The 27,671-nt window shown below is 34.2% G+C and overlaps 1 protein-coding gene across 2 annotated transcripts in view; it reads left to right on the forward strand.

Annotated features, from left to right (window-relative positions):
* sty (sprouty signaling antagonist) overlaps positions 1-27,671 on the forward strand; it is a 153,219-nt gene that overhangs the window by 48,407 nt on the left and 77,141 nt on the right. The gene's annotated exons all lie outside the window — the stretch shown is intronic.

Genomic DNA, 27,671 nt, shown 5'->3' on the forward strand with positions numbered 1-27,671 from the left:
AATCTGGTTTTCACTGTCATGTAACGTGTCCTAAATCAAAACGTTCTCCGAAAATTACCGTAAAATACCGTATTTTACCAAAATCTGGCAAAATTACCGTAAAATACCGAGGTAATTTTACCGCTTTTAATCTCTGAATTGGACACACTCAGCACTCCAAGGTGATGGGTAGGTGTCTTACCTTTTACACATTGCCTTGAGTTTGTTTTAGTTGTAAATTTAACATTGGAACTACGCTTATTAAATTGTTTCCAATTAAATACACGTTCAACTATGTTTACTTTCCGGCCCAGTGATGTAAGGCGGAAAAAAACATCCCCAAGGCATCACTGTCGGGTGCCAGCTCCTGTGCATCCTCGCAAGTCAGGTTCGCGTCTCGTAGTTATGGCATGAACTGCCAACTAAGTTAGCAGCGGGCGTCCAGGACACCGAGAACCTGATGCCTTGTAAAGTAGTCAAACCTGAAGTAGCATTATGTATTATAAAATTATTTTTATAATATAATGTACACTGTTTGAAGTATTTGTAATACCCACCAGCTGTATATTTTAAAATTTAAATACTATGCGACTGCGTGACCACTACTTTAGATCACATATAGATATGCTACAGTTTATTTTAAAATGTAGTGCCCTATGCGTCACTGGGTGCGGATAAGGGTTTGACCACGATGATGAAACTTTAAAACCTCATCTTTTTCACATAAAAACAGCTTTTTTATGTATATTTGTGGCCGCAACTGCATCGCTGTCATAATATTATAACTTTTTTGAGGGAATCGATTGTATGACTAACTGGTAAATGACTAATATGTATTTATAAATGTAAAATGTAATAATGTATAAAGTATCAATGATGTGTATAAACTTAATATATATGTATATGTATGTATAAAACATAATATAAATATGTATGTGCGAATATATATGTATATATGTGTGTGAATGTATGGTTATGAATGCATTACAAGTGCCTCGACTCAACACGGATTTTCTAGCGAGTCGGAGCAAGTTCACAGACATGGGTCGTTCCTGATTGTGTCGCTATAAACTGTGTCTCTGTCCTTAACAAATGTATGTATAATGTAATAAATAAATAAAATGACACAAAATATGATCAACGGTCTTGAAATATAATTGTCAAAAAGCTAATAAAGGTTTTAAGTTCGCAATTTATAAAAATGACGTCATCTTAATGTCAGTTAACAGTTTTTACACTTCGACTAATATATTATTTGTCCGAATAAAGCTAAAACTGTGCGTCTAGGTGAGATAAACTGATTTTAAAAAATAAATAAAAAGTCTCCACGTTCCACGGTAAAATTACCGTCGTTTATGAAAATTATTGTAAAATTACGTAATTTTACATCCATAATCCGGCCTTGCCCGGAATTAAAATATGATGACAAAAGATAAAGTAAAATAAATCAAAAACTTTATGATTTAAGTAATACAAATTGTACAAAAAATAACTCATTTAATCGATGTATTTTTATTTAGGTCCACGAGTTCATTTTTTTTATGAAGTAAATGACAAAACACCCAATCTTGCGAGGAATAGAACCCGGTCCCCCGAGTGAGAAGCCTGTTTCTCGGTTATCGGACAGTGTCTAGGCCATAGACGGATGACGCCCAGTTTAATTTAAAGTTTTAAGCTGTCATATTACTCCTCATTTGATATGTTCAACTTACGGCCGCCGTGCGCCGCTCGGCGTCCCGAAATTGTGCCGACGTTTAAATTTGACTTATGAAATGTTTACGAGCCCAGAATAGCGCGGCAGGCCGACGAACCCACAGGAAGCGGTCGACAGGAAGTGCCCTCCTCCTCCTCTGCCCCTCACACCTCACCTCTTCCAGAGGCGGGCTCGAGGCTCGACCGCCGACCGGGACCAGTCAATAGTCAGAATCCGTCCACGTCAGCACTCCGCACCATTCAGCCACTCTATAACCGTGAGATTATAACGACTATACCGTAAGAAGACGCAAATCTCACGAACAGATTTGAGACAAACATTTTAGCGGCAGACAGAGATAAAAATAAATAGTTGAGCATCAACGCGGAATGCCCGTTCATCGCTCTGTATGTTGACCTTGAGACTACGCTAGTGTGCTGTACTCGAGTTGTCTTCCGAACGCTTTGTCTATCTCGCCTTCATCCATCCATCCACCCTCCAGCAATGTGAATTGATAATTCAACAATAAATCTGGAATTATATTACCGTGACTAACGCGTCAGAATCTCCAAAAGTAATAAATCAACATTAAGTACACCTACAACTTCATTTTGTAAATTTCAAGTCAGCTTTTAATAAAATGTAAATTGTCAAGAATTCACTTGTTTCTCTTAATGTTTATATTAAAATATTTGGAATGCCGCTATCGACAAATAATACCTACAACAATATCACCGCCCGTGTCTCTATACGGGGCTTACGTAATATCTGCCGGTTGACCTAATTGTGATGGGTCAGGCTTAGGAATTTTATATCTCCCCCGCGTCCGAAATATCATATCCTCCATCACACGAAGAGACTTAATCTAAGTTTATTCTCGATCTTTCGGCTCGAGAGTAATTCAAATTCCGATAATGTATCCATTGCCCCAGTGAGTCGAGCTTCGTCGCTGTTCATCGCCCGTTACTTCTGATGTCTCTACCTGCGTGGTTCCCTGCGAAAGTAACCCGGCACTCGACGTAAAGGCGGGTCTTAAGCCGAAATATATGAAAGTGTAACGTATCGGCCATTCGCCCTTTGCTGTTGGGTGGCTTTGTTTCGAATCGAACGCTACAATTGCGCGGCTCGCGGCGATTCGGGCTTCGCTTCCGTATAGGGACCCACTTCTCATTGAATAATTGGTCTCCGTAGCCTTCGCCGTGTTATGTCAATAAAAACGCACTTCGAAGTTGTCATAATCGAGGTCGTGTCTAACTGTGGAAAGTCGATGGTTACCGCTAACGGTATTGAACCGGGAGCCCAGCGAAAGTTCGGATTCGCCAGATCGAGATAGCGCACGCGGCCTTGCCGGGTCACCCGAGTTATCGGACCGAAGCGTAATAAATATCGGACACCTACTCGGAGGAATCTTCCGCGGGTCCTTCTTTCGAGTGGTGTAAGGTGCGGTTGCGCGTAGGCGGGCTCCGCTGAAAACGGACGATAGGCTAGAGGTGTGTAGCGTACAGCCTATACCTAGTTAGAGTATAGACATAGACTATGGACGCACCTGTATAAATGTTGGAATCTCACTCAAAGGTACTAGTTGCGTATTTGCATACTTGAATGACACTCCTGCTGGCACGGCGTGTTGATTTTTTTATTGAAAGAACATGCGGAATCTCGCATAATGATTACACTATTATACAAGTCATTATGACCCGATCGGTGGTTTGTCTCCGAATTCCTGGTTAATTATGTATGACGATTTAAGGACCATTTTACAACTTGTTCGTTGTAATACGCGAACTGCTTCGAACTGTGAAGAAGAGAAAAATGTCATATACCTTTATAAAAATGCACGATTCATCGTGGTTTCTCGAATACGAACTGCTAACACACGCGCACTCGAAAGTAAGGAACAACTCGAATCTATAAATTTGGACTTAATAATTATCCCATGCTTCACACGAACCTTCATAGTATATTCTACGGATACGCACTTGATTAACGAAGTTCTCGCGTGATGGAATAGAGGACTGCAGGACCACTCACTTCAGCCCTGAGGCTCACTGAGGTGCTCACTGCCCGCGCCGCCCACACTCCCTGCTCCCTTCACTGTCCCGCCATGTGGTGTGCTGGTGTGCTGGTGTGCGGTGTGTGGTGTCGGCCTGCCGAGGGCCTGCGCCCGCCGCACATCACGGTACGTGCATGGAATGGAATGCAACAATACACAACCTAAGGTGTTGTCGAAAAAGGCACAATGGGTCAGTTTAATTTAGATCAGAGCGCCGTAATATTGAATCAGATATGGTGTCATGGCTTATCCTAGGGTAAAATTAAGGTTAACGATCCTAAACTTTGTGGTGTATTTGCATTAAATGAGTTATTAGCGATCGAGTACGGGTTTAATAAGAAGCGAGTTTAAAAAACATCGATTCATGTCGGTTTGTATTCGTATGAATGAATAACGACGTTGATTGATACATTAGTTCGTTCAAATTCGAACCGAACGTTTAGCATAATATTCAACTTTTGTACCTACCCGTGATTGTATTAGTTTATAATGTGTATACTTGCACATTATATTATTACATTACATACATTTATGTACAACTGTACAGTGTACAGTGTACACGCTATATGCGTGTATGCAGACAAGCACACTGTTGCCATACCAGTAATGAATGGTTTCATTCATCGTTGTGTCTGTTAACTGTCATACTTCATAAGTTGTTTAAAGAAAACGTTATCGAGAGAAATAATTTATCAGTTTATATCAGCAATTTATGTACGTTGTTATTTGATCATACACAGATATCCTTTTTTAGATTCTGTATTGTGGGTATTACTGTGTATTATTTATCTGATTTAATAGCTTCTGCAAAAACAAACGTTGCCTTCATGCTTCATGGCTCAACACTGGTGGATATTATTTTGCTCGAGCTACCCAAATACTGATTTTATAACAAATCTACGTGATAATTATATTTTATTGTACGATATTTTGTACTGTTTTCAATCAATATTACACTTTCGTTAAATAAAATGGTAAATTCATGTATCTGCTGGTTATGGTTCGTATTCATATCGTTACAATATACACATACGAGTATAATATAACTATTCCATCATCCTCTTTCCATGGTAATTATAGCGTGTAGCCAAGATTACTCCATTTATGTCACTGAAAACACCATACCAGCCATCGCCGATGAACTTCTGCACAATCGATTTCGTTCACCAATAATTTCAGAAGCTCGGGTGAACATTATTTCTCGGCCAAACTCACCGAGGAGAAAGACGCTTCCTCCTTCGCTTTCTCGATCCTATGAATTGCTTTGCAGCAAAGTCCCGCATCTTGTCCTCCACTGCGCTCTATTTTCCGCAGCCAATGAGATGCAGTTCAAGTCCTCGTACACTTGTTCTAAATACGTCCCTTCAGCCATTCCTTCAATTATGTCTCGCAGAAGACCCTCGTGGCGCATAACGTGGTCGATCCACCGGGCTCGCCTCTCTGCGATGGTTTTGATTAGGTGCCTCTTATCTTCGAATCTACCGAGAACCTCGTAATTTTTATGTGGTCACACCATGAGATTCCCAATATTCTTCTGTAGCACCGCATCTCAAAGGCCTCTAATCTTTTTCTATTTCTTTCGGTAAGGCACCGTGTCTCACAGCCGAGCACTTAGGTATATGCTCCATACAGTTTAATGACGCTATTTCCATAAAAATCTAAATATTTTTCAAAGTAAATCTGCATCGAAGTACAAAATATCAAAACAACAGGTTAGGAGAACAATTTTTTCGCGATCGGACAATTATTTCCAGGCTGTTCGTTATCCGTAGCTGTCAGTCACATCGTATAATTCAAAATATTTTTTTACGAATTTCGACATCCATGTTTGAGGAATGAGAATGTCGTAGTGTTATCGGCTATTTTTCATGTAGTAAGTTGAAATACAATTTTTTATCAAACTGTTATCTGAGTCGGTCGCCATATTGTAAGTAGACAGTATTCTATGGATGCTGCATCCGATAACCCCTTTGTAAAGTTCGGTACGCTGTGAAATTATTGTAATTTAGTTTTTTTGCCAAGTTAGTATCGTCTTCCTGATACCCGTCTTATTTATATTGCTCGTAATAAATCCTGTATCTTAATTTCTTTTACAAGTAATGTGTACATGTACGGTGATGTTTGCATTACGCTGGTTCACATACTCGAAACTGTTCATATTGGTAGCATTTTTTAATATTTATCTATGTAGTTTGGTAACCTTTTGACTGTTTTAACGAGATACCCTATATTTTACAAAAACTAATTTGTTTTCTTTGACAAAACTTTAACAAATAATGTAGATATCTCTGACGGTTGTCAGTGGTCAAATCAAATCCCTTTACTGGCAATGGAACAAGAATTACATTCCATCACAAATAATAATGTTTCATGAATTTTACGATCAATACACGATACGATCAGTATATTATATTGTGTTTATCGAAAGTATTAAATGGCTATTTGAAATGCTAATGCGAACTGTTGATCATTTCCAGTCACGGTTGCTGAAAGTGTTTATTTCGAATTCAGTGAAATTGTAGATGAAAGTAACGTAATGACTTGTAAAATAATTCACTTTTGTTTTATTATTGCTCGCTAACTGCTTATTTATTACCTGTTGTTCGAGGTAGATTTCAATGCATAAATTGTTTATAAGACATTAATAATCTCACAGCATTTTTATTAATATTCCGTGTTATTTAAACTTCTTGCCAAAGTTATTATTTTATTTTGAATCTTGAAATAGGGGCACACATATTCTTATGTGCGCTCTAAAGATAACAATGTACATATCGTGGGCACGCAAGAGAAATTGACCAAGTGACAAAATCAATAATGTTCAGGGGAGCCCTTTTAGTGTTTTTCGAGAGTTCAATTGCTTCTCAAAGATCAGATTTTTCAAGTAGGTGGTTGATAATTGTACATTGTATGTACGGTACTTTTAACTTTAATGTAAAGTAAAAACGCATTTCAAAAACATCTTTACTTTTAAATAAAATAAAAAATTGAAAAACTTAGTATATTTTGCCTGTAAAATTTGTCATGAAATTTTGCAGATAAACATTTTTGTTTCGTTCATTGAGGGAGGTATTATTTTAGTTTATTTTATTTTATAACTATAAATAATGTTTTTGGGATTTTTAAATATTTATAAAGGTTAAATAAACACAGAAATACAAAATAAAATTAAAAAAACATATAATTAAGAAGTGTTACGTGATAATCTAAAGAATACATTTTATTAATGAACTTTTAATTTAAAAAAACATATCTGTCAAATACAAAACGTAAACTTACTTACTAACTCTAACTCACTCTCACTGGTGACATCTACCTACATGTAAAATGTTACTTGATCAATTCTTTGGATCTTAAATTTACTAATAAAAGTGACGATGTGTGTTGGTTAGTTTTACTTGTCAAAAATCGTTGAGCTTCTATCAAATGGTCACATATTTTAAGAACTAAATTTTTTTCGGAGTGTTGGATTGACTTGGCATTTTTACCAGTCAAGCATTATGCTAATACGATGTCAAAAAGTCAATAATTTCAATTTCGTCATTTTTGCAAATGGTCACTTTACTTGGTTAACCACGATATGTTTATTTCATTTATAAATTGTTTAACACATATTTCTAAACCTTCCGTTTAAATTTTGAGTTTTTTTTCTTCATAAATGTTTTTTAGCTCTAAATACCTGTTATCTTCGAGAATAAAAACTAAAGTGTTCAAATCATTTTATTTATTTTTCATGTTTTTTCCTCAGTTTTAGTTCATTTAAATTAATTATCAAACTCTAAATTTGTTAATGTTGAACATCTATTACCTTTTTAGCATTTTATATCATACGTATTTTGTGTTTCTCTTTTTCCTTTCACAGCGCTGTTTTAACAAGTTTCCTTGAAATCTAACCATTATGACTTTAATGATTCTATTGCAATTTTCAATCGAACTTCTGAGTTCAAACTCTTTATCGGTTAATTCCTGAAGTCAAGTCTGATAGTGTAAAGTTAGCCTAAGTCGCTGAATTGACATGAAGATAGTGTCGGGACGCTTCGTGTGAAGTTGAGTATTCATAACATGATGAACTGTGGCGGTACTTTGATGTAGCGTGCTTCCATATTGCTATGATTTGGTGCCGCTATCAACCAAGTGTACTTATAAATATATTTGTAATGCAGAAATCATTCGGATGTATAGTTTTTACTCTCCCTGGATGTTTTGAATCTTGTTTTTACGAGGAAAATATACTATGTACATCACCATTTCAATTTTCATTTTGGAACCACAGAAAATCTTAATCTCTGGTGGTATTTTTAAAAAAAAACGTTTTTGAAGCAAAAAGCATCGAAAAAATTACACTCTTCGTATGTATGTTTTTACTTTCACATTTTTGGATTTTGATAGTAACTTTTGGGATACTTTTCAGTAAGCATCTGGGTCCAACATTACATCATGCATCGGTAGTATTTAGTACGCGGTTCTGTTTGTTTACTCCGCACGAATGTAGTGGTTATTCGAGTACATATATTATTATCATGCGGCAGTTCTGCATACAACTGTTACAAATGTTTCATAACGTTTAGATAAATATTATAGAAAGGTGACGAAACAATGATCTACTGTTTGTGAAGGGCATTTTGACAAGGAGGCAAACAGATATGTTTCTGCGTATCCTTTAAAGGGTAGACTTAATATTAAATTGTATTTCGGATTTGTAATTTGCATTTTTCTCGTCGCTCTTACATTCACCAGGACCGGATGGATCGCAATATGTTAGGTAAACACTCGCGTAATAAATGTGTTTCTCACTTCTCACCCGCGAATCCATTTATATAATCCCCCTTCAAAAGTGTTTCCGCAGGTACTAAATCAATAATCGCGATCGCAAAACCGTTCAAAGAAATCACGTAATTCAAAAGTTCGCGATTTCTTTGGAAATTAATAATTTTGGCGGCCCATCACATAAATCTACCCCTGCCCACTACAGGTGTTTGGCGGGAATGCAAAAGTTTCTTCCCATTGACTTCCTCGTCTCCGACTAAGATACTGCAATGAGATAAACAAGAACACACCCCTCGTCACCAAGTCACCATGCGGCTGCAGTGACCAGTCTTCTGACTAGCGGACAATCCATAAAATCTTCATTCTTTCCTTAATATGCCATTGTTTATTTCGTAACGTAGGCTCATCCAAAGATAACGTTTTCCCAGCCGAGCGGTTCGAAGAGATAGGTATCCTGGGCTGGTATTTTTTAATTTTTTTTTTTTATTTGAAAATTTATTTATAAACCCTTACGGATTATTACATTCATATTACATAAAATAATATATACATTTTTCATTTATACTCTGTTGTTCAAAATAATATTTTTTACATCTTTTGAAAAGTTTGTCTGAGTCTTTTGTTTAGTTTTGTCTGGTAGTTTATTGTATAATTTCAGTCCCTGGTTCATTAGTCTTGATTGTTTTTGTCTTGTTTTAGAAAGTTGTATATGGTATTTGTCTGATATTCTCGTATTATGTCTATGTTGACTACAATTTTTTACTAGTTTTAGTTCTTCGTCTACAATTACATTAGTGGCTAATTTATGGATAAATTTTAATGATTCTAGTTGAAAGAGTTCAGTTAAAAAGTTCTCTAGTTGCAGTTAAATAGGGAAGGTCATATACTAACTTTAATATTTTATTTTGTTGTCTTTGTAGTATGTTTATGTCATTTTGATATCCTGCTCCCCATAATAGTTGCGTATAACATATTTTAGTTTTTACATAGGCTTCATACATTAGAATTTTTTCCGTTTTTGGAATAAAATTTTTGATTTTTAAAAAAAGACTCGATAATGTCGCCACTTTGCTAATTAAATTGTTGATATGAATTGTCCATGTTAATTGTCTGTCTATTGTTAGTCCTAAGTATTTAACATGTTCAATTTCAGTAAGTCGTTCATTATTTATGTAAGCATCTTCTTTATGACATTTTTTTCTAGTTTCAAAATGGATAATATTGCATTTTTTTTCATTAAGTGTAAGTAAGTTTGTGTTTGTCCATTTAGTCAACATAGTTAGGTCTTTGTTTATGTCATTTAAATCATCACTACCCCCTAAAGAGTGATTAATTTGGGGATTTTTCTCGCTCGCGTTTACAATGTTGCTTCATATGCCAACTGATGATTAAGCGTAAATAAATATCACGTGAAATCAAACTCGGTGATTTTCATTTAGAAGAATATTGCGACCTTAAGCAGTCCCCATAACACTTAATTAGGTTGCATTGACCAAAGCGTATTAGTTTTTAACTGTTTATTAAACAGTGTTATACACTATTTGACATTTAATCATCAGTGTTGCCATTATTTGAATTGTCGCATTAAAACATAAAAATCCCCAAATCAACCACTCTCTATGGGATAGAGAAGATTCAGAATACCACCCCTGCAAGGTATCGGACCCCCCATATGGATAGGTACAATATACAATTTAAACTGTCTGTAAATCCTTTTCTATGGCTCAAATTTGTTACTAGATATCGATTTGATAGTAACTACCAGAAAAGGTATATACATACACATAATACAAGGCTAGCACAACGTAAAGACTCGTCAGTACCGAGGTTTGTAAACAGATATGGCTAAAAAACAATTCATTATACAATTACTAAAATTTTCAATAAGATTCCTAAGAGATCTTAGAAGAAAATGTTGACAAAACTTTTAAGAAAAAAATTGTTAAATGGCTAATATGTAACAAGGCTTACTATGGCTAATATGTAACTGTCATATATTTAAATTTTGTGTAAAAAATACGTATGCTTTTAGTTCTTAATAATGCTTATATTAATTTTTTAATTTATATAATTTGTCTAACGTTTTTCTTTGTAAATGAAAAATAAGAAACCTGCTGACAAGCCGGTTTCGCGGTTTAGTAGGTTTCACTATTTTTCCTTTTATATTTTTCTGTTCATGTTTACCTTCTTAAATAAAAATGAAGTATTTTACGGATGGAGTATCCCTCAAGACTCAGGTACATTACGTTGTTGATTGTGTACGTAGCATTGCTATGTCTTAACTAGTGACATCCTTTCTGGAACCCGATACTGAGATTGTTGTCTCCGATGAAGGATCGCCAGTTGTAACAGAGCTCTTGTCACGTGTCTATTGTCCCGTGACATACTCTGCAACGCCTATTTGCAATGTTTCCTCCTCGTTTCATACATCGCCTATTGCTGCGGGGGACTGTGCGAATCGGAGAGCGAGCGAGATTAGTGACGCAAGCAGTTCTGGGAACTGGGAACAGTCTCGCGGACAGGCCAGATATTTCGATACGCGATAAATCTTACATAAGACAGCCATCCGGGATGTGTTTAGTTTTTACGTGTGTTGTCTGATCAAAGGAAAACTTTTGATATACAAAAATAGGGACTCAACCTCTCACTTCCTTTAGTTTTTACACTCGTATGCAATACGTGTGTCTTAAAAGATGAACAACTTTGAAAGATGGGTATCGATTAAATGTTTTTTTCCCTCTTTAATTTTTTACACTTATAATTTAATAATTCAAACACTGATTTGAGTCTACTGAACACTTTATTTTATTTTTACAAATATAAAAACAAAAATTTCGTGACAATTGTTTCGCCTTGTTAGGGCATTTAACTAACTATTGGTTTTCCCCGCAATTATGATTGATGTACATGCTATGGTTCATTAGATTATTTTTATTTGTTACTTAAGTACTTTGAATTATGTAACTATATAAGGACATTCAATCCATATAATCTTTACATTCGTTTGAAAATGCCCTAACAAGGCGAAACAATTGTCACGAATTTTTTTTTTTTTTTTTTGTAAAAATAAAATAATGTGTTCAGTAGGCTCAAATCAGTGTTTGATTTCTTAAATTATAACTTTAAATATGGAGTTCTACAAAATGAACACCAAATCCATCAATACATTATTTACAATTAGAAAACCAAATCAGCTTTCAATTATTGATGTTATATGTCTTTCCGGACACAACATAAATTACATCCTAATTTATCTCGACCCGTGAGGGTACGTGGGACATAAGTACGATTACTAAGGGTTCTTGGATACGTATTTGGGTACATTCCATAATTTTAACATTGTTTGTAGATAATATGCATAGAATTTGAAAATCAGTGAAAAACAAAATACGCATGATTTTCTGATTCGTATTAATTTTATGACCTAGGAAATGTTTGACTGTTTCTTTGAATATTGGCATATAATTTTTTGGATATTTCCACTCTCAGAAGTGTGTACTTTGCTATGTTTCAATCCACTACATCCTGTGGAATAGTTGGCTGGGGGGTTTGTGCGGCATCATTCTAGAGCCTCTCATAATTTCACAGAAATTATTATTGAGAGTAATATTCCGGCGCCCTTCAACATACTCGTCAGAACACTTGTTCCAATACATGAAGGTGCTGGATATGAGACAACTGTACCTAAAAGAAGCACTTACACACTTCTGGTCGAATAACAAGGAGAGGTCTCAGCAAAATGTCCGTACGAGGTTTTCCCAGAGCACGAATTATGTCATACCCAAAACCCGTACGACTTTTGCTCAAAGACATCTCTCATTTGTCGCACCGAGAGTGTATTAAGCCCTCAAAGACAAAAATTGTTTTCAAGAGAAGAGTTAAGGACTGGATTTTCCTTAGTGGGAGGGATTTGAGTAGGAAACTCTTTTATGATTTTCCGAATGTTTGAGTTTACTGTTTATCATATTGATGTGCCATATTTACGTTTTTTTAAATTAATTTTTATGTTTCTGATCCTATATTTGTGGTGGTATACTCATGTGTCTGTGTCAACTAATTGCTCGTCCCATATCAACATTCTCGACACAGGACTTTTAGTCCCATGAAGTTGGGAATTAATTCTAAAACAATGGTCAAAAACTACATGTATGTAAATAAATAAATGAATACTCAAATTAAATGTCGTTACTCGATTTCTATAGTTTATATGACCGATTGTTTTGTATTCAGCTCGCTTTATGGCATTGATTCTACTTGTTTATTTGAAATTTTCCCTCCTTCAATGATCTTCAAGACTCGAATGAATTTTTGGTGCGCTTAGCGCTACGCTACTGCATACGAATGCTTTAATTTTCTATGAATTAGCTCGCATTAGCTAATTCGAACAAGTTTATAATTCCATCATTAAATAACGAGTCGTAATGTCTATTTTTTAGTTTCGTACTTGTTTTCAATTCAGTTTCACGCGACTTTCCTAGTTCGTAAACACGCTAGGCAACATAGACCACATTGTTTGTTTTAAATGTCAATCACGAACGACTGCTTGAGACTTTAGATAACAGCCATTTTCCACATATTGCTTGTTTCAATACACTACCAAATTCTAAAGATGCTCAACCGTTGCGTAACCGTAGAGTCTATTTAAATCACATTTGCTCAAAATAAGACCTAGTTTTTCAGCTTGTTCAAAAATTTTTTAATGTCGAACGGAGAGTGCAGCAAAGAAAAACGAATTTCAAACACCAACACTGCCCAGTCTACACTAGGGGCGAATCCTCAAAATAAGTGATTTTGCACAGCTTACCATTATATTTGACTTTCGATAATAATGTTTTATAGTAAATATGTTGACGCGAAAATTATTAAAATAATTGTTTTTTTATTACAAATAACTACCAGCGTTTATATCTTCCTACAAAAAAATATCTATCAACTACCTACGTCGAGCGCCCAGCCCGTTATCAGTGAACGATGAAACTAGCCGATTACCTCAGCTTATTTCTCCGTACAAAAAAGTACACTATATTCTACATATTCAACCCAAGTCAGCTTTTTTAGTATTAAAACAAGCTTGCAGATTACAAATATTTTTTTGATAGGATACCGTCGACATATTATGTATCACATAGGACATCTGGCGTTCGCTGTGGCCGTTTTTGGCACTATTCATTTTAAACGAAATTAGCCAGTGCTCAGTGTTGACAGTCACTGCTGAATGTCATTGTGGTATTTGTTAATAAAATTTTGTATAAGTATTGTCTTTTATATTAAATAGTGTAGAATAAAGCTACGTATATCGCGTGGTTAATCATATCTTTTGTATTATTATTATTATTTTATTTTTTTTGCACCACAACAGACCAGGAAGCCCAATTACAGTGGTGAATTACATCACAGAACACCCATGCTTGAGAAAAATCACATTTCAATTTTTGTGTTCTCACCGGGAATCGAACCCGGAACCTTCCGTGCGTGAGTCAAGCGTCTTGACCACTACACCACGGAGGCCGCCAATTATTGTTGTTTGAGGTGTTTTTCACGTAGCCACAGAAAAAATAGTCAATTATATTACGTATTATAAGTACATAATATGCAGGTACAAATTAATGAATTTTTTTGTAGATTACCTATAAAATAAATCACGGCTCGCCACTGGTCTACACTGCCTACTGACTATTAACTACTGGTAACACTCTTGTACCTGCGTTACAATATGTAAATTCAGTTCAAACGCTGTAGTTCAGATGCCAACCACAGACATAATCCACCGTACAGTAATGCCACACAAATCACTTCATTCAAGGTAAATTTCTTATACACTCGCAGTTTTAATGACTGCTCGTTGGAAGGTACGTAGCCAAGTTGCGCCTTGCATGATCAACACTCGCTGGATCGGACTTCAGTACGGGCAGGGGTGCCAGATCTCACGATTTAGTTAGATCTTACTATCAAATTGATCTAAACTGAATCTCATAAGAGGTAAATAAATTTTTTGGGTCCATTGTCACATTTTCAGATTGACGTTAAGACGATTTCAAATATTTATTTATTTGACGGACTTATGCAGTCCATTCTAACGACGGTAAATACAATTTCATGTAATAAATACAGGCACTAATAAAATAAAATACAACGAAATAAAATTAAAGCTAGAACAAAAAAAATAAATTTACTACCTGAAGACAAGATTCGGTCCATCTAGTGATTTTTTAAATCTATAAAGACGTACACCAAAAAAGTCCAGATCTTGTCTCGAGTTTACAATACGACACAATCGGGACATTGGTGCGTGCAAGCCATAGTTTGTGCTGTGTTGATCGAGGAACAGCGCATTATTATTTCGCAACTGGCGGATCGGAACATTGAATGCCACTTGTTCCAGTAACGATGGTACATCAATTAAGCCATTCAGTAAATTAAACATAAATATGGAGTCAATGTTATTTCTACGTTTTTGTAGACTTGAGATTTTTAACATTGACTCCATTTCTCTGTAAGTGTAGTAAAGAACATACGGAGCTATGACAGCGTCATTGCGTCATGACATGTCACGTCGTGCTTCATGTCGATTACATTTCTTTTTTTTTATTTAGGGCTATATCGTCGAAAAGGGACGCAATTACAAACAACGATGTTTATAATTGCGTCCCTTTTCGTAGGATACGACGATATGATGACAGCAATTTAAACCTTATATAAAGCCTCTTTGGAAAACATCATTATTTAAAAAATAACCCGAGTCTTCGTGTTCTAATGACGAATATTCTTTTTTTAATTTAATACTTGTATTACTTAAAATTTCACTTTTTGTTTTTGGGTATTTACTTCATTTCAAATGAATGTTCTCTGTTTTATGTTTTAATATATTTAATTTTACATAATTATTTTATTTTTTATGTTGACTAATTTTTACTATTAATTATTTATTATCTAATTGCGCGCATTTGAAATACTATTTGAATATAATTTAAAAATGTTTTGCATTATTTCCTTATTTCTGTACTATGAGTATTTATTTATTTATTTATACATCAACGGTTCAAAGAACATTTACAAAAAAATAATAATTTACAGAAATAATCACAGCAGTGCACAATAATCATGTAGTACATAGTATGAAATAATAGAATAATTAAAACTAAACAATTTAGTAAACATATAATACAAAAAGTTAAAAAGAAACATAACATTTCTAAATAAAGATAGCAATAACCATGAGAAAATCTTACGTACTAAATATAAATATAACACAGTAAAGTTGAGAATAACTAGATAAAAATAATAAAAAAAATGAATACAACATTAAGTACTTAAAAAATAAAAGTTTTTTGAGCACTAAAACAAAAATAAAAAATAAAAAAAGTTAAATTACTAAATAATAATACCTCTATTTAGTGAAATCATCATTATCAGTTGGTTGGAAGAAGTTGCCATTTGGCAATAAATCCACCAATGTACAATTTAAAATTATGTCTAACATGTTAAATAAAGAAATAAAAAATCACGTATTCCAGGAAACAAAGTTAAATTTATTAATATTTTTTTAAATAAATCCATTATTTTTCTAAAAAATAACGAGTGAGAATTCGTTTTAATTCATGAACAGAATTTGTATTGAATATATCGAATATTTGTTCTAATTCATTTCCATACCTATGTATCCTGGGTACAGGAGAGTACATTTCAAAGTTATATTTGAATTGAATTGTATATTATTATATACATAATATGTACAATTTATTAGTTTTGAGTATTTTATTTTTGTTATTTCATTATTTTTATTACAATGTAGTAATATAATTGTTGTGTTAATATATTATTATTGTGTATATACATAGTAAATATATATTAAATGTGGCTTTAGAACAGGTATTTTTCTATCTAGTGACGCTGCTGGGATTATTTTCTTGCAATTCAATTCAATGTCAAATACTTATTTCGCTTTGTTTTGTATTGCATGTATTTAGTTTTATTCTTGGCCAATAAACGCCGTATTTTTGCACTGAACCTGATAACACATACCTAAACGTTTTAAGGGTTCTTAATCTTTGTGCTAAAAGCTGGAAATTACCGTGTTTCTGATATCTCCCGATTTCCTCGATTTTTGGCTAACAACCGAACGACTTCCTCAGAAACAATCTGGCACCCCTGCTCCCAATCGGGGTTAGGTGTTTAACTGAAATAAAACAAACAGGGCGTAGTTTTATCATTGGCTTGATTTTTTCACCGGTATCCGTCAGAATGTATTATCGCCTCTGCACTGCAGTGTCCATGTGGTAGTGTTTGTATTCACTCATGACGTAACAAACCCATTCATAGTTTCAGTATTGGCCGACGGATACTTGGCACACCTTTTGCCATACATCGCGACCATCAGAAACATAATTTATTTTTATGATAATTAGTTATCGAATGAATACATTTAGTATAGTAATTATCTTGTTTTTAGTCGGGATAAAGCTGACGGTTGATTCTGCAGTTTTATCAATTAATATTAAAAACGCATATTATAATATGTTAATAAATTGCTTACGTTATTTTGATATTATGGTAGGTTGAATAAAACGCAAAATACACCTTCTTTGGCCACTTTTAAGAACCGCTTGAAATGTTTTTACTTATATTATCTACTATATTCTTAGAACCGTAACTTTCCTCAATTAAAAAAAAAAACCTTTCTAGAGCCTCTGCCTTTATGTCTCCTTCCATTCTTATTACATAATCTCACATTTATCCACGTGTATAACAAAAGTATTTATTTAAAAAGTTTTTATTAATTAACTGTGTTAAATTTTCTCAATTTTTACAATTGTTCAATTTCTTACTTATTGTATTATTTTGTTTTGCATTTTTTGTTTCTTTTTTATAATATTTTGTAAACTTGCCAAACACAAGAGCCAGACTCTTTTTAAGTAAGTTCAACTTAAACTGTTTCATTTTTTCATGTATGTATTGTTTTTTTTATGCTAATAAAGGTTCTTATTTTTAAAAAAAACTTTAAAACTAGCTGTATCTGCCTCTCAGAGGAATAATTAATTAGAAAGGCTCTTTAGTTCTATTGCAAAGAACAAAAGCGTTCAAATTTTTGGTTTGGTTTTTAGTTTAACAACAAACGTGTAACGGATGGTTTCGGTTTTCGCTTGCAATTCTCGACCCGAGTACCTATGGTATATAATCTGTATAATCTGTAGCTAACTTCGCGGTTAATAATCATACAATGGTTTTTCTCCGTATGCGTGAGTCTATAGCCGGCGGCATGTTGTTACTTTAAGATCTGCCTACTAAAAACAGTTTAATTTTTTTTTTTTTAAATTAAGACATGAGCGGATGAATGCTCTTTGACGCAAATTTCAAAAAATGTAGCTAGCTTACCCACCACATACTGCACACTGCATCTGAGGACATGAGTCTTCTTGGCGGTGCCCACATACACGGAAAAATCGCTCGTTGCCGAACGGAAAAGCTGCTCGAAGGAGCTCTCTGTAATCCGGTAGCCTTAGCACCTTTGTGCAGAAAGAAGGTTATCCAGAAGTACATAATATGCACTTCACTGGATTGAGAAAAGAGGGAAGTGAATTCTTAACAAACTGGGATTAAATTTATTGGACATGATCAATTCGCCGAAATGATAACAAAACTTTTTGAAAGCCTTGAAATTTTTTTTGGAAGCCACCAGAACTGTAAATCCGAGCCAACTGAACATTCAATAGTAGCAGAAAACCAATTTGGAGAGCGAAGGAAGGTGTTATTTTTTCAATAATTGTATGCCACGTTGCACAAAAATATAACCCCAGATATCTCTGCTCTTTGTTCTTGTCACATAACGCCTTTATCCACTCATGTCTCAAATATGCGTATTTATCAAAAGTACATATAGGGAAATATCACGTTTTTTAAAAAACATTTTTAAAGCAATAAAGATCTATGAAATACTGTCCAGTAAAAAAAATATTTTTTGTTACTTATTAGTAGCATAAAAATATTTTTAAATTTTAAATTGTGAATTTCTGTAAAAACGGCTATTCCATTGGGCACGCCTCTAATACGTCACGATTCATGTTTTTTTGTTCCTGACCATCCAAATTTGTTTAGAACATTTTCACGAATCTTTACGTCACAAACAAGTCGCGTTTTTCTAGTGACCTATTATTTAAAAAAATATTTTTTAAATTTATATATGAAAACACGTCTCCACAATATGCCTTTTAATTTTGAAAATACAATTAATTATTCTAAATCCATTTCATATATACAGGGTGTTCTTTAAACCCTGTCACATCCGAAACCACTATGATCAGTATGGGCAAGAAGACATATTGGCATATTAAAAAAAAAACACAAATAAAATTTGTAAAAATAAAATATTAAAAAGAACAAACGGTTGCTTACCTCTGCAGGGGAGAAGCGAGGGGGGCGCGGCCGCGTGGTTAACGGTGTGTCAGACTTCCCCCTCTTCCCTCCTGGTTTCTCTCCTGCAGAAGTTAGCAACCATTTGTTTATTTTATTTTTTTAAATTTTATTCGTTCTAAAAAAATATTTTAATTTGCCAATATGTCTTCTTACTCTTAAGCTAGGGTTTCCTAGGACAGCGGTGCCCGTATTTTAACGGCCGTAGTGAACGGTGATGCAGTGGACAGCCGTCGTAACGGTGACTTGAGTGTGGTTTTCTAGGAAAACGGTGTTATCAACACCATTTAACACCGTTTTCCTAGGAAACCACTCTCTAGTCGACGTTACGACGGCTGTCTACTGCATTACCGTTCACTACGGCCGTTAAAATACGGGCACCGCTGTCCTAGGAAACCCTAGCTTTACTGATCATCGTGGTTTCGGATGTGACAGGGTTTCAAGAACACCTGTATTTTATCGGCATTCGTAGTATGTGATATTTCCCTATAATGACCAAGTTTTTTTGACCAGTCTGTTTTTTGGTTGGCTGGAAGTGTTGTTGACTTTTGTGAAGTAAAATAGCTCTTTTACTTCACCAAAGTTAACATGATGAGTTGAGGAAACGTAGGTGTTTAAACATTGGCTGAGTGATGTGATTACAGTGTGTAAAGTGGCGACTCTACCCAGCCAATGACATGTCAGACGCCTTGTAAATGGCCTGACATCTATATTCCCTTCTCAAAAACGTTTTCCCCCCGGTCGCAATATACTCCACATTCACTCGTTCATAACCTCTCCGTCTCTGTTAATGTATGTATAAAACTTTTGATTGCATAAAAACGGAAAAAAGTACGAAGGACGCGGCAAAATGAGATTTTGTTACACATATCTATGTACAGCCGTGGTCGAAATTTCTGGTCCATTACTAATCGTTTTTCATCTCTAGGTGAATGAACTTGGCAGAAGAAGGTGTACACAAAAAACATTAGTAATGTTAAATTTAAGAATAATGTTGGACTGCCAGTTTTGTTGTTTCGTCAGAAACTTAAATGTAATAAAAATAAAAAACAATGTTTTGAAAATGTCCAAATGTCTGTAGACAAAAGACTGAATTTCACTCCCTAGCAAGTTTTGACAAGCTCAAAATATTGGTACTAAACATTTTATATTGAAATTAAATCGACTGGTAGGTACAAGAAAAAACATAAAAATTGAAAAATTGTTTTCACCCGCCGCCAGTATGTAAAAAAATAATTCAATATTTACAGGTTTTAGAAATATAACTTCACTTAAATCAACAAATGGAAGAATTGAAGAAATATGGATATTCAAACATTGGTAAAAATAGTGAATGTTACAGTGCGTAAAGTGGCCACTTAAACCAGCCAAGGTCAGGTCGTAAGCCCTGTAAATGCATATACTTTTTTCCTTTTGAAATATGATGTCCATCTCTGTAGTAATTTGTTAATTTATTGTTTAATTGACGTTCTTAACAGGGGGCCGGAAGATTTCAAGTAATATGTCACAGTGTGTCATGTGGCTGCTTAATCCAGCCAGCGACCGGTCATAAGTCCTGTAAATGCCTTGACTTCCATATTTCCCTCTGGGAAAATGCTGTCCATCTTTGTCTTTATAGATATACCCCTCATCGTTGCCGTTCAGGCAAAATATACTAACCCTTAAAATGACGGTTTAGAGTTAAATATGCCATTTGAACCGTAAAATTATTTTCTTTAACAGGCAAACGTCACCAAGGTGACTTGGATAAAAAAAAGTTGCGTTAATTCGAATTCTTTGTTTTTTTTTATTTAATGCGACTTATTATTATTTATTAAAACATAAAAAAAACTTGTAAAAAAATATTTCTCAAAATAAAAAAAAAAATTATCTATTACTAAAATAATAAATCAAATTTAACAAAATATTTATGTTTTTACCTTCTTTTCACTTACTTTTATAGCTTGCATTGTTCAGAAAAAGTAAAAGTCATCATCATCATTGTTCTCTTTCCGCACCTTATGGTGCATAGGGCACTGGATTGTTCCCACCAATCGCAGCGTATCTTGATAATTTTTGTTACATGAATGTAAGATGATCAGTCTCACGCTTCAGGTACCAGTCCAGGGACTATGAAATATTTTTAGTGTAAAAATACCCTTTTAAATAAATATTTCATATCAACCATCAATCATCAATGTCGGGAATCGAACCCGAGACCTCTTGCACGGCAGGCAAACGCGCTGACCATTACACCACGAGGCCGACAAAAGTCACTTAACTAAATATCCACCTTGCCACATTAAACCTTCCAAATATTTTAATGTGCATCAGAATAAAAATGCTACCAATGAAATACAAAAATTGGATTTTTCCTTGGTCTCCAAATTTTCGAATTGCAATTTCTCAAAATGATGTTTTTTGAGTTAGTGACTTTTGCCTGAACGGCGACAATACATCAATATATAAAAATATGTGATTTTCACAATAATGGCGCTGTATAAATTATCCTATGAGGTATAATATAAATATGGTATAACATTTAATGGCCTCAACGGTCGGTCAGCTGGATATTAAAATTTAGAACAATTCAAAAATAATACGGAACCCAATTCAACCAACCACAGTCGTGTGCCCTCCCCCCTCCTCCCCCACTTCACCATACTTCATCACCCAAACCGGCTAGTGGTCCAGCGAGTTATGGGCGATACTGTTCAAGCGTGGAGGATGGAAATTTATAGCACATTTATACAAAGGACGTAATTACCACAAGAAGCTATGGAATCATTCGAACAAAATAAAACATTTTTGATTAAAGTGGCGTTTGACAATCCTTTTCGCATCCGTCGAGTCAAGGCAATACACCGATCTTTCAAAGGTTCAACACCGGGTTAAGTGCAAAGAGATCTTTGTAATAAAGAGTCGTTTGTTTGTTTTGTATGTATTAAACATGTTGGTTTTTGATTTGCCCCTTTTGCACGGTGATTTCGAATGATTTGCTTCTTGTGTGATTCTTCTTGTTTCGGTCTTTATTGCTTTTCGTAAAATGGCCGCCAACCGTGTTACGCTCGAGTCTTGTCTCGTTTTATTTTCTCTCCCACAAAAGGATACTCGCGTGTCTTATTTTCGTACCAATAAATTTTTTACAGTATTAAAATTAATTGCGTTGAGAAATTGGCAAAATCCAATGAAAATGACCAGTCAATCAAAAACACCTACTCGCCAGTACACGTATTGAAAAAGAAATTGAGTTAAAATTAATTTAATGTAATCATTTATGATTGATTGATTCAATGGCGTATCTAGTGATTTCCTATTTTATAAAATCTAACGCCATATTTGCTAAAACTTAAATTGCATTAAGTAAGGAATAACATGCGTATTCTATATGGTCAGTCTAACTTGTAAAACTCGTAAATCCCAACTTACTTTTATCCAGCGGAGAGTAAAAACAGTTTTCACTTCAATGGCTAAGGAAGTTAATTTTTTTTTTTATAATCATTTATTTTTTAATAGACTATCAAACTAAGCTTAATAATATATATATATATATATATTCGTGTATCACTGCACAGATGTAAAAAATTTACACGCATATAGTAGAATTTTTGAAGTCCTAACAGAAAACGCTAAAATGTAATTTCTGACAATTTGCGGATTTACGAGTTTTACAAGTAAGGGTGACAATATGTCAATGGATTAATTACCTATATGTATACGTAAACTTGATCAATACGGCTTTGCCACCGCTATTTTTTTCAGAATTCACAATGTTCTTTTTAGCTTTCGATCATAATTGAATATATCAAATTGTTTCGAATCTAATTTTATCAATCAAAAATTTTTTTGTTTGAAAAGTCTGTTTATCGCTTACAATAATAATAAAAAAGAATAGTAATACAGAAACTGCAGAAGAACAAATAGTATTTTTTTATATTTATTTTTCATTTATTTAATTTTTCAGTATACTAAATTGTTTAAACGTATGGAGGAATTAAAAAAGCATGGTGCAATGCAAATAAAGAGTTCTACTCAATGTTACAAAAAATATTTTAAAAACATGTTTTAAGTTATGTACAAAAATCAATAAGTAATTTAATTTTTTTAATAAAAAAAACAGTGCATAAAGAGAAAAAATTTATCGCCATAATAAAAAGAAAATTATAATAAAAATATGATATCCAAACATATTTAACTAAATTTTTCATTACAATACAAGGTATAAGATAATATCATATAGGTACGCATTAAAAACATAAAATTTTCCTTGCAAAATATAGAAAGTTATACCGACTTCCAATGTTCCTATTCACGAGTGTTTTAAAATTAATAATAATTGCTGTATTAAAAATATCTATATCGCATGTAAATTTACTGACTAAAGAATGTTAACGCTGAACCGTGGCCTTATTCTGTATCTAATTAGTTTCGTAAATTCAGTCGTATCGTATGAAAGGGAACGAAAGCGAAATACGATTTTGATTGCGTTAGAGTGAGATGGATATATGATGGACGAACGAACTTACGAAACGAAATTGTGACAGAAGACAGGAGAGTGCCGTGCATAGTAAGTATCGACTATTTACGTATGTGTCAAACAGCTAATGCTTCCCGATTCTCTCAACCCAGCATTTCCCACGTGTAACCTAGTAAACGGTGGCAAAGATTTAATTTATCTAGTTTTGATCAATTATTAGTCTCAGTTCACCTCTGTATTCTTCGAAATCATTAATTTAAACAATCGGGTGTTATCGTTATCACAGGATGTTTGATCTAAAGATCAGCACCTGAATTTGCCAAGACGTAACGTAATATAGGCGGGCATTTGGCAGTAAATTTGCCGCAGCATGTCGTTAGCAGTTGTTTGTTCCTTTTATTCGTCCTCTGCACCACGTTCAGCAATGTTTTTTGTGCAAATATTTCGACTTTATTAAAAAGCGGCGAGCAATTTTAATTGATTGAAAAAACACCATCACGTAACCCAGAAGCCACGATCGAACATAATAATTGTGTTGAGTATGCTTAGCTTTATTGCCATTGAGATAAATTATCATTTATCTTTACCTATTGAACATCAATAATTGATTATCTGTCACGTGGTTCCACCGAATTGCACTGAACAAAAGCAACACATCGTTGAAGCCACTTGCGCTGCTCATGTCCTCAAGATGTCAATATTACTCGGTTCACGAGACAAATACAAATATTTGCAAATTCTCGTGGAATCAAGGCCATAGATCCTCTACGTGTGAAGTGTTATTACTAAAGTACATTGAAATGTGATCTTCGTTTTGTATATCTGGTACTTTTCACGTCGTTTTGTTTAGACAACGTGGTTGAACATGCAATGCAAAGACATACTTTAATACAGACGTCAAGATAAAGAAACAATACTATATTCTCTACAGCGTGCACTTCTCGAAACAATTGTCTTTGTGGCATACTTCTTGCAATGTTTTAAGATGTTATCTCAATATTGATATCTCGTTTCAATGTAGTTGTAAATAATGTTTTACTAATGCGACAGGACTGCCGATGTGCCGATTACAAGTTCTGTTTACGCAGTCGACATATTTACCAGCTTTTTGCCTCGTCGCCTGTCATACTCGTAGCTGCTCTAGCCTGTCTCGTTTCATTACTGGCACTGACTCACTCGGTACTCAGTACTCACCCGATATTAATTAATAAATAGGTCACCGAATTTCACCGAGTTCATTCGAATTAATTGCAATAATTAGCACTGTTAGGGAATAGTCGGTCTCACACGTTGCTCATTGTTAGAAATGGCAATCGCAAAGTCAAGTGAGGTGAATTGGCGGGTTCTGTGGAACTGTAGCGAGAGGTCAACTGGATTAGTTACATGTTATTTGTATTATTTTGACCTGCCTATTAGAACACCGCTTCTTGAAAATTTAGCTACTCAAAAAAAAACATTTACTTCGATTGAACCATTGTGATGCTCAGAAATCAACCCCAAAACCAAATCACAATAAGCCAAATCTCAAGAACCTTTGAAAATTTGATTGTATCTGATCGAAATGAATACATGAAATTTTAGTTTGATGTCCCTGAATGAATGTAAACCAAGACTGATTGTATAATTTATGGAGTTGTTGCTGTAATTAACTTGCATTTTGTTTAATCTGTTGTTAAATGAATAATCAATATTTTCATTCATGCCATGAATACTGATAACACAAAATATTACGTCAACGCTATTAATGTGAAAATAATATGCACATACTACTTATAAATATAAATAATATGTACATGTTATATTGTTCAGATAAATTGTTACATACTTAATTCACATTTCTAATCGTCATTTACAAGGAGCCATTAAATTTAGGTTTTGCTGTAAAATTTTCAGCTCTGGTTGGATTAAATTTAATTCTGTATTACAATAATTATTATTTTATAAACATCTCGTTTTGTAATAGGCAAAATCTAATCCAGTTTAGATTGTATTATTTTGCTAATCCAAACTAAACGTTTACTCAGTGCTATATAACAAATTGTCATGCAAAAACTGTAAAGCAAATATTTGCATTTCTTAAACAAATTGTCACTAACAACTGACTTATTCTACATTATTCTAAATGCTCCCCGATTAAAAAATCTACACTTTGTTTGCATGTAACCACGTCTTTCATGTCTCATGCAGATAATGGGTAAAGAAGTGAAAAAGAGGTGGGAACGAAATTGGCGAGTGGATGCAAGTTGGTAAAATGGAAAAATCCGTTGATTTCAAAATCCCATTTCCATCTTTCGGTATGACGATCACGGGTCCAGCACGAACACAGAACAATAATGTAGTGTTCGGGAAGATAAGCTCAGCTGTCTCAACGAGGACTGAGGACGCTCGCAACTATTTACACTTCGCGATTGGAGTGTTTACATTAGCGATGCCTTCGTGTCTAAAGTGTTATCGCGAGGGAATGTATTTTGGCATAATATGAATTTCCAATTTATACGCGTAGGTAATATTTCATTTCAAACCGCAGATATTTTATTTGCTCCGGTTGACCTCAGAAATCTAGCTTCCATTCGTGTATTTGGTTTACTTAGTCGTGTTATGTAATATCGCTATCCTATATTTGGATCTCAATCTAAAAACACACAACACATCATACACGACACATGACACCTACTTAAAATTACATGTTTTTTACGACTTCTTCCGTATTCCGCACATGAAGTTCTGAAATTTGGTCGTATCACTTCAAAACACGTTTTTTTATCAACGCCAAACAATAATTTAATGCCTCTTGTCTGTTCCATAACTCTTTCTGAGTTTATCTGTTGGACGATCGCTTCTCCTATTTAACCGTTTATTTATTGCGGGGTGGCATTATGACCTTTGTTGCATTCGTGCATTCAATGTCTATTCACAATGTGCCACATATCGTCGCTTTAGTTCGTTTTTGTCAAACAGAACTCTTTAAACGAAATTGAGTTTAGTGTACGGGAGTTCTGAGAAAGCCTTTATTTATAAAATTAAAAGGATTTTCTTTTTTTAAATTGCTTAAGAGATTTTTTAACGAATTTTGTCAGAAGTTGTCGTCATTATTTTTACCTATTTCGTATAAAAAAACTTTAGAGCTCTATTTCTGCAGATTTGTGTTTTGGTCTGTTGGACAAAAACTAACTGAAGCGAAGATTTGTACTATATCTTGAACAATTACGTGATACTGTTTTTTTGCTGATCGATTTCATTTCACGAACTCAGTAGGGTGAGGGAAGTTTTGGTAATACTGATTGACGTGTCCTCTACTCATGATCGACAAGACGCTATAACTTCATCTTAAATGGCGATGGCGTTTAAATTGCGAGACATTTGTGGTAATTAATTGCGGGTCGTAAAATTTGCAATTACTTCTGGTATTTTGATATTATTTAGTGCTTTATTTATTGCGTATTCTGAATGTGATAGCTTTTACGATGTCGTTCGTTAAATCAAATAAACTTAGAAGTTATTTTTATGGATCTTTGAGTTTGTTATCAACTATACAGATATCGTATTTGTTCGAGTCTAATTCTCCCGTATTGATTATCTACGAATTTCTCTCTCAAATGCAAACACATTTATGGCATGCACTTACCCTAGCTCGAGTACACGTATACAAATGGTTATCTTCTAAAATACGACACTATAAAGTTTCAGGTTCTGCCCTAACATTCCATCCTGCGTTTAATATTGCGCTGGGGATACGCTAATCAACACTTCACATCGTTTAAGAATATTCATTATACCTACTATAGATCATTTTTGAAATAAAATATAACCCCTGAAGAAATCATAATATTGTAAATTTCAACTTAAGCGAATATCAAATTATTCCAAATGTATCTACTCGTATACTATACTTATTAATCTTCATGTATATTTTCGTATTTCATTCAGCAAACGAGAAGACTGAGTTTTTATTCTCCCAACGATCCCTTCTTCGAAGTGTTCTGGGCGGGTCAAGTTCTAGAAATATTTGGACAACCAGTTTTCATTTCCGATGACCGTAGATTACAATCCCACCTTGACTGCTCTTGAGATACGGTTTTGGCGCCACATATATGTTGTAGCATCGGATTTATATTGCACAATTCCAGTTATTACCGTATACATTATGACTGCACAAAACGGAAAAAAAATCTGTATTTTTATTTTTTATTCTCAATGATAGCAGCGTCCTTGAGTAGCTATTAGCTATTAATGGATATTTGATTGAAGTGTGTTTTAGTAACCCATTAAACTTTTACTGGGTTTGTTTATTGATAATTAAATTCTCACTTTTTTGC

The sequence above is a fragment of the Micrasema longulum genome, unplaced genomic scaffold, assembly GCF_059751315.1.
Source record: "Micrasema longulum isolate JH-2025_06_02 unplaced genomic scaffold, ASM5975131v1 h1tg000559l, whole genome shotgun sequence".
Lineage (NCBI taxonomy): Eukaryota > Metazoa > Arthropoda > Insecta > Trichoptera > Brachycentridae > Micrasema > Micrasema longulum.